This window comes from Mesoplodon mirus, assembly GCF_964341445.2.
Source record: "Mesoplodon mirus genome assembly, chromosome: 12".
In the NCBI taxonomy this organism is placed as follows: Eukaryota; Metazoa; Chordata; class Mammalia; order Artiodactyla; family Ziphiidae; genus Mesoplodon; species Mesoplodon mirus.
The window spans coordinates 100,482,650-100,491,873 of record NC_138988.1 but is presented as its reverse complement, the minus strand read 5'-3'; positions in this window follow the sequence as shown (position 1 = coordinate 100,491,873).

The following is a 9,224-nucleotide window of genomic DNA, read 5'->3' as shown; positions in this document are numbered from 1 at the left end:
CACACACTGGGAGAAAATATTTGCAAAATATGTATCTGATAAAGAATGTGTATCCAGGATATATGAGGAACTCTTAAAACTCAATGACAAGGGAACAACCAAATACAAATCTTTCACTAGTGTGGTATGTTTATTACAATTAATGTTCCAATATTAATACATTGTTATTAACTGTAGTCCACAATTTACCTTAAGTCTCACTCTTTGGTATGGATCTTCCATGGATTTTGACTAAAGTATAATGTATATATCCACCATTACAGTTTCAAACAGAATAGTTTCATCTGTGCTTCACCTCTCCATCTTTCATTTCCCTCCCCTCCTCCTCAACCCCTGGCAACCACTGATCTTTTTACCATCACTGTAGTCTTGCCCCAATATTATATTTTGAGCCAGAGATTTCATCACATTTTTAGGCAGATCTCTTTGTTTTTCTTAAAATGAAGAAAGAATATGTTCATGAAATTTAAGTTATTTTGCATAGTTAGGAAATGGTCACCGATTGAATTTATTTAGTTAGCTGTAGAGTTTTTTCAAGGACTAGGTTGCATTTCCTACTCCCATTAACCTAGAGTGAATACGTCGTGGGTCAACTCAATCTATAGGTGGAAGGAAGGTCCTTGGGGATAAACGAGGATCCAGATAAACCCAGAAATACCCAAGAGGGACACTGATTTCTCTTGTCTATCACCAAATTGCAACCAGCAATAGTGTCACTTGACCACATTCTAGCCATTTGATGGAAAATAATTTTTCCTCATAGATCAGGAGTCCACATGGGATAAGATCAAAGTTAAAAGAGAAATTCCTGTTTAACTGATGAAAGCAAGATATTTTTGCTAAGCCTCAGTTTTACGGAAAACAAAAAGAGGAGCCCATGTAGAAGCAGAGTGAATTGTGTGACTAATGGTGTGGAAGAGCATGGCCAGATGAAAGCTTAAAAAAATTAATACTTTTATAGTGCTTTATAGTTTTCTAAGTGCCTGTTCTCATATGTCCTTTGATACTAGTTATCTCTATCAGATGTGTTATAATATAGCTGTGTTTTAAGAGTTTGAAAATCTGTTTCTAAGAGTTATAGAGTGATCAGAAATGATCCTATAGTGAATATATAGTGGCTTTCCTCTTCTTTGCTTTAGTGAAATGCTTGAAAGTTTACTCTTTGTGCTGATAGTATGATTTGCTATTCAAAAACTATTTTAGTCTCAGCAGAGATGGAGTTTGCACATGCATTTTATATAACTATGGCCAACTCACATGGGGCGGTGTGGTGGGTAAATTATACCATTCATAATAAGAAATTGCTGCCTTTGAAATCACTTCCTACCATAATACTGGCCCCTTCATTACAGTGGTAATGGAAAGAAAGAAAGAAAGAAAGAAAGAAAGGAAGGAAGGAAGAAAGGAAGGAAGGAAGGAAGGAAGGAAGGAAGGAAGAGAGAGAGAGAGAAAGAAAAAGAAAGAAAAAAACTGAAATGGCCACTTCAAGGGGAAATTAGTGCTTAATTTCTGAGACTGCTTTAATGAATGGAAACACAGGCAGGATTTTACACTTAAATTGCAAAATGGAGAATGATAAGGCTAGTGTGTTAGATCTATCTTCTGAATGGAAAACACTTAATGCAGCATGTGATGAAAAAGCATCTTAGGACTGAATACAGCCCTACAGTCAAATATGGTGTCTTTGAAGAAGGGTTTAAAAAATAAATGGATGTATGTAGGTAGGCATGAGGTAACCATTTAATCAGTTGCTACTATCATTAAGCAAAGGACCACGCTTTCTGCATGCACCTTTAGCTTGCTAAAGATAGTCCAATAAAGAGAAGGCACTGTTAGAAGAAAATTTCATACTTTATTAAAAGTGTCTGATGCAGTCCAAAATGAAGAAACGGATCTTTTCCTGGAAGAGGAAAACAAGACTTAAGACAAAGCATTATAGGTTGGTCTAAGAGTCCCCATTTTTTAGAGATCTGTTGAGTCATCTTCCAAAGAACATGTTTTCTGTCCTCCCCTCCCATTTCCTCTTTTAGAAAACTGTTTCATCCTGAAATGTACTATTCATACAGAAAGTGTACCAAATAAAAATATACAGCTCACTGATTTATTTCAAAGGGCATATCAGTGTAATCACCACACAGGGCACCAGAACATTGCCAAGTACCATATAAGACCCTCCTGCAATATTTCCTCCTTCCCTTGCCCTCCAAATGCAATTGTCTTTTATATTAGCATTTGTTTGCTTTCTTGACAATTTTACCATAAAAGCATGCATCCCTAGACATTATAGTTTTGTTTTGCCCTTTTTTTTTGAATTTTGTAGAAGTGGAATCATACAGTTTATATTCTTTTGTATCTATGCCCTTTCAGGTAACATTTTGAATGTGAAATTTATTCTTGTGACTGTGACTGGTAGTCTTTCACTTTCATTCCATTATATACATATACCACAATTTTTCCTACCCATTCTACTGTAGGTGACTACTGTATCTGGATGGCTTTCAGTTTTTGCTTTTATGGGTGATGCTGCTCTGAATATTCTTGTGTCTTTTTATGTACCTGTGCACGTATTTCAGTTGTACGGGCCTATGGGTGGAATTTCCGGTCACTGGGTGTGCCTATATGCAAATTTGGTAATGCCAAATAGCTTTCTGGAGTGGCTTTGTCAACTTACATCTCTATCAGTGGCGTATGAGAGCCTTCCTCCACATGGTTGTCAATGTCTCTAAGCACAAAAATATAGTTGTTGAAATATGTTTTAAAAAACTTCACCACAGGGCTTCCCTGGTGGCGCAGTGGTTGAGAATCTGCCTGCCAATGCAGGGGACACGGGTTCGAGCCCTGGTCTGGGAAGATTCCACATGCTGCGGAGCAACTAGGCCCATGAGCCACAACTACTGAGCCTGCGCGTCTGGAGCCTGTGCTCTGCAACAAGAGAGGCCGCAATAGTGAGAGGCCTGTGCACCGCGATGAAGAGTGGCCCCCACTTGCCACAACTAGAGAAAGTCCTTGCACAGAAATGAAGATGCAACACAGCAAAAATCAATAAATTAATTAATAAACTCCTACCCCCAACATCTTCTTTAAAAACAAAACAAAACAAAACAAAAAACACCTCACCACAATGAATGGAATAAATAGCAGGTTGAAGAGATGAAGAATGTGTTGAAAGATCAGACCGAGAAACTCTCCCAGAAACAGTAAAGAGATGGAAACCATGAAAGAATAGCTCAGGGATACACGAGACAGGAGTAGGATGGCCAATATCTAAATGAGTCCCAGAAAAGAAAGAAAAAAATCAAACAGATCATTTCAGAAACTTTGTAGAGATAAGCCCTCTAAATTAAGAAAAAAATTACTACTCATGCCCAGTTTTTTGAGAAAGGCAAGCTGTTAAGAATTGAATGGGAGGGGGAAGGGTAAGCTGGGGTGAGGTGAGAGAGTGGCATGGACAAATATACACTACCAAATGTCAAATAGCTAGCTAGTGGGAAGCAACCACATAGCACAGGGAGATCAGTTTGCGCTTTGTGACCACCTAGAGGGGTGGGATAGGGAGGGTAGGAGGGAGGCTCAAGAGGGAGGGGATATGAGGATATAAGTATATGTATAGTTGATTCACTTTGTTATACAGCAGAAACTAACCCAACATTGTAAAGCAATTATACTCCAAGATATAAACATCTTATAAACATATAAAGATGTTAAAAAAAGAACTGAGTGAACAAATAATTAAATATATGCTAATAAGATTGATTTTCAGAATTTACGAAATACCTGGGACATTTAAAAGAATAAATCGCCTTATTCAGTGTGTGACTATCAGCCTGTGTGTCTTTTCATTCGTACAAGTCCCGTAATGGTAGACTAGGTCCATCACTGCCCGCTGAGGTTGGCACTCTTCTGGTTCCCCAATTTTCCTGAATCCAACAATGATTCTTAGCTGTATAAAGATGGATACCTGTCTGACTTTAACTATGGATATGTTTGTAGGCATTTTGTAGTAAATGCCCCCTAGCCTTGCCCCATCTATTAGATCAAACATTAAACAATTTTTTTTCTTTCTTTCTTTCTTTTGGTGGCACTGCATGGCATGAGGGATCTTAGTTCCCTGACTAGGGATGGAACCTGTGCCCCCTGCAGTGAAAGCATGGACTCCTAACCACTGGACTGCCAGGGAATTCCTAGATCAAACCTTCTTAAGACATTTCAATTGACTTCTTTGATTTAATGACAGGTGTCAACATCAAAACAGTCCCGAGATTTTATGATTTTGTGCTGCTTAGCAGAGAGATTGCAGAGAAACATTCTATCAAGTAAAATGTAGTTAGAAACTAGAGAAAAATGATTACTTGCCTTTATGAGTCTTCTCTGGACACATATACAAAAACATATCCTACACAATTAAGATAGGTATTAATGGCCATTTTCAGAACATATAAAAAGTCAATCCCCAAATGTTCATATTCTGTTTAGTCAGAAATGAAACACAGTATACACTTGAATTGATCTGCTTTTCATTCCTTTCACTGTAACTGGCATTAGGAGAAAAAAAAAAAAAAAGGGCAGCGAGACCTGCAAGGAAAACTATAACAATTAGACTCCAAGGTCTCATTCTATCATTATCTATTGTGAATAATTATCCACGTTTTACGTATTTCATCTATTTTAAATCTTATCAATCCTGTCAAACTGATTAAAATGGTCTAATTAATTATGTTTTAGAAAATTTGGGGGTATCATAGGATTAAGATATTTAATAAAACACATTTTGTGATTAAAGTCTCAGAAGAATCCCTTAAGTGTTAAGCCCTACTTCGCGAACACCCTGTAATACACAGTTCACTCTGAAGCAGCAGTAGATCACTGAAGTGAACCTTTTCTTCATAATGTCACCAGAAAATAGCATAAGGAGTATCCTAACTACATGCCATGAAATTAAAACAACAGACCATGACTGATAGGAAATTATGGGTTTATCTTACTTTCGTGAAGATTTTTTTAAAAAGTAATATTTATGGAGGAAGTAATGAATATTAAATCTTTCATATATCTGCAATGATTAAAGAGTTCACTTATGCCAGCGACTCTGCAACGTGGTAAGATTTCTGTTCAGTTTGAACAAAGAGACTCAGAGAAGTTAAATAGGGTCAGGCCACACAAAATGGTTAAGTTTGAAAGCAAATGAAGGCAATCACGTGAAAAGTATTCGAATATTTTAAGATGTCCTGATATTGAGAACATCCGGAGTTTGTAGCTTAGACCTCCACACTGAAGTGTGGTCCATGGACCAGAAGCATCGGCATCTCGGTGCAATCTCAGGCCCCAAACCAACCCTACTGAATTAAAATCCTATTTTTAAAGAAGATCCTCAGGGGATTCATCTGCACATTCAGGTTTTAGAAGCACTACCATTGTGGGGAATTATTATTTTGAAAATTTAAGGCGAATAAGATACTCCAATGACTGGAAGGAAATCAACATAGTTCATGTATTTTTGTGTAGAGATCATGACAAATCCTCTCTAGAATGGGCGTTCCTTAAGAGTGGGGGTTGTATTTGATTCTTTTGTGCATCCTAAGCATCTAGTATAATGCCTGGCTCACATCTGATTCAGTGAGAGTGAATAAACAAATGCTGTTAAAATAAAAATAGAGCAGTCAAGTCAGTGATGTTACAGTATTTGTTTAAAAGGTTAAGATGGTTGGTTCAATGGGCAGGTACAATCAATAGGCACACATGAAAAGCAGAATATGCGCAAATGAAACATTTTTGCCCAGACACATAGTGGAAACAAACTGTCATTTGCTTAATTAGGAAGGAAACACACAAAAAGTTCTGAGCATCACTCTGCTTTGCCTGATGATTTGATAACCGTGTTGTTTAAAGAGGAAATGTGACACTGGGATGCATAAATATTTTCATTATGCGTAGCCATATTGTTGGTTTATTATGCTGGTCAAATTTTACTAGAATTCTGCACTCATTGACCAAGGAAGAACCTAGAATATAGTGGATTAAAGATAAAAACCACTTTAGGAAATTAAGAGACTTAGATAACAGTCCAGAGAATGCTAAAAGATAAAAACATTAGTTAAGCCTAAAGCCTGCAGTGCAATCCTAACTATTTGGAGTTGGTCAAATGTCACACATTATGGGAACAGTCCCCACAATCAGAACCAGCTGCAAGCTCTGAGGCTCCCAGGCCACCAACTGGTTACAAATTTGGGGGCGTTACCACTTTACCCTCAGGTTCCATACTTCGCTAGAACAACTCATAGAACTTAAGAAAGCGTTATACATTCCACTACAGTCTTATCACAAAGGATACAAATCAGGAACAGACAAAAGAAGAGACTTGTGGGGCAAGGTCTACGCTTCCGTACCCTCGGGAGCATCACCCTCCTGGCACATCCGTGGGTACCTACAGTCAGGGAAGCAATCCCAAACCTTGGTCTCCGGAGGTTTTACTGGGTCTCACTATGTAGCCATTATTGACTGAATCACTGATCATGCGATTGAATTCAATCATCTCCAAACCCCTTACCTTCCCCAAAGGTTGGGCCAATATCCTGAGGCTCAAAACCCTAATCCTATAGTCACATGGTGAGACTTTCCAGCAAGGCCAGCCCCGACCCTGGACTAACAATTCCTATCACTTGGGAAATTCCAAGGACTAGAAGCTCCCTCCCAGAAATCAAGGACACAGGTTGGCCAAATTCTTTACTATACAGCATGCCTTGCTGAGGATTCTGGCTAGGCTGGTTTACCTCTAGGTCATATCTTAACACAGTGATCCACAAAGAGTTGGCTACATTCTTCTGCTATTGTTATTTTGTTGCACTGTTATCTTGTATGCCAAGAAGGGGACATTATATGGCAGAATTCAGAATGTATCTTTTTTTGTCTAAAGGTATTCTTTGATGACTAGTTCTGTATGACACAGATATTTACTGAGTGCCTACTATAGGTATGACAGGCACCTGATGTGAACACAGATGAAGAAACAATTTATATCTACATACAGCTTGAAACAAAGACATCTATGTGCACTCCACTAATGTGTCCATCAAACGATCCTCACCTATTCACTCAGGTATGTCTCACAAATTCTTTACTAAAGACACTTCGTCACTCACGATGTTACTTTGGGTTACTTAAATGTTCATAGTGCGGTACAATGAACAGAAAACATGCCTTTCGGTGTGACTGGGTTTGAAACATACTCCTGTGCTGTGGTGTTATGTGAGCTAGTGAGCACTCACCCTGGTCCTCAACCTCTGTATTTGCAAAACTGTAAACATGAATAATCACATCTACTTAGAGAGGCAGCACAGTGGTTAACGGCATGAATCTGGAACCAGACTGCTTGACAGCTCTGGCTTTTTCTAGCTATGTAAGGTTACGAATGTCACAATGCCACAGCTTCCTCATCTGTAGAATGAAGCTAATACTTACCCTTAGACAGGTGCTGCGAGGATTAAGTTATTGCATAGAAAACACATATAATAGTGCCTGGTACCTAACAAGCACTTAAATACTGGCTATTGCAATTAATATTTTATTCTTTTTTTTTTTTTTGGCCACACTGCACAGCTTGTGGGATCTTAGTTCCCCAACCAGGGATTGAATCCAGGCCCTCGGCAGTGAAAGTGCAGAGTCCTAACCACTGGACCACCAGGGAACTCCTGCAATTAATATTTTAAATTCCCTTATTATTACTTTTTTTGGTTGCTGGGATGACATATTCATGAAAGGCCATATTTTAAATCTGGCACAAAGTACACATCCCAGTGTTGATTTCCTTCACTACAGAAATTATTCTGTATCTTAGACTACTACTATTCCATGGATACAAATAAGTGAGATGAAGTTTACCTCCTTCTGATGGCAGGTCAAAAAAGGAAATGGAGTGTAAAGGGTTAGCCTGACAAACTGATTTTTTTTTTTTTTTTGCGGTACGCAGGCCTCTCACTGCTGTGGCCTCTCCCGTTGCGGAGCACAGGCTCGGGACGCGCAGGCTTATCGGCCATGGCTCACGGGCCCAGCCGCTCCGCGGCACGTGGGGATCTTCCGGGACCGGGGCACGAACCCGTGTCCCCTGCATCGGCAGGCAGACTCTCAACCACTGCGCCACCAGGGACGCCCTGACAAACTGATTTTTAAACAGTACTAAATTGTTTAAAATTGGGGATGGCGTAGGTGGGATGAGGAGCTGGTAACAGGCAGTCAGAGGCAAAAACATTAGAAAAGTATGGGGATAAAAGGATGACTTGATAAGTTAAAATTATAATATTTTATCAAGGATTCAGGAAAATTAACTTTTTTAAAAAGCACATATCTTAGAGTTTAAGGCAGTAGTATGATGAAGTGCAAATTAACATTCCTTTCACTTTAAAATAAGAAAACTTTAAAAATGATTATCATTTGGGGGAAAAAAGACCCACAGTATTTAACTTAACATATGACACATGAAGATCAGGCAGAATTTCTTGGGCTAGATCCTTAAATTATCATGGGCTGTGCTGCACCCACATATGCACAAAACAGGTTAAGGTCACCATCAGAATACAGTGGAATTTTAAGAATGAGATTAAATATTCCAACTATACTATACTCACAAAATATAAGTGATATTACTAAGAGCATGGATATTAAGCTGTTTTAACCAACATTTACACTGAAAATGAAGATTAATAGCATTTTTTTAATACAGTGGAAGCAATTCCAAAACTCACTGCTAAAAAATCAGGGCCAAAATCTTTCTGAATTTAGACTTAAAACTGTGCAAGCACCGTATTGTGTGAATTTGCTAAATCTACTTGTGTTTTGTAATTTATCCAATTTCATCTTCAAGCTGTCAAATTAAATTTCATTTTTAAGAAGCACTACGATAATTTTATTATTTTGTAGTAATTTAAGACATCAATTATTTTCCCTTCAATTTATTTCTTTATTTTTATTTTACTTTTTAAGATTTTTTTGATGTGGACCATTTTTAAAGTCTTTATTGAATTTGTTACTCTATTGCTTCTGTTTTATGTTTTGGTTTTCTGGCCGTGAGGCATGTGGGATCTTAGCTCCCTGACCAGGGACTGAACCTGCACACCCTGCATTGGAAGGTGAAGTCTTAACCACTGGACCGCCAGGGAAGTCCCTCCTTTCAATTTAAAAATCCAAATCATGAAATCTTTTAGCACCTTTGATGGATAATAGGAAATCTGGCT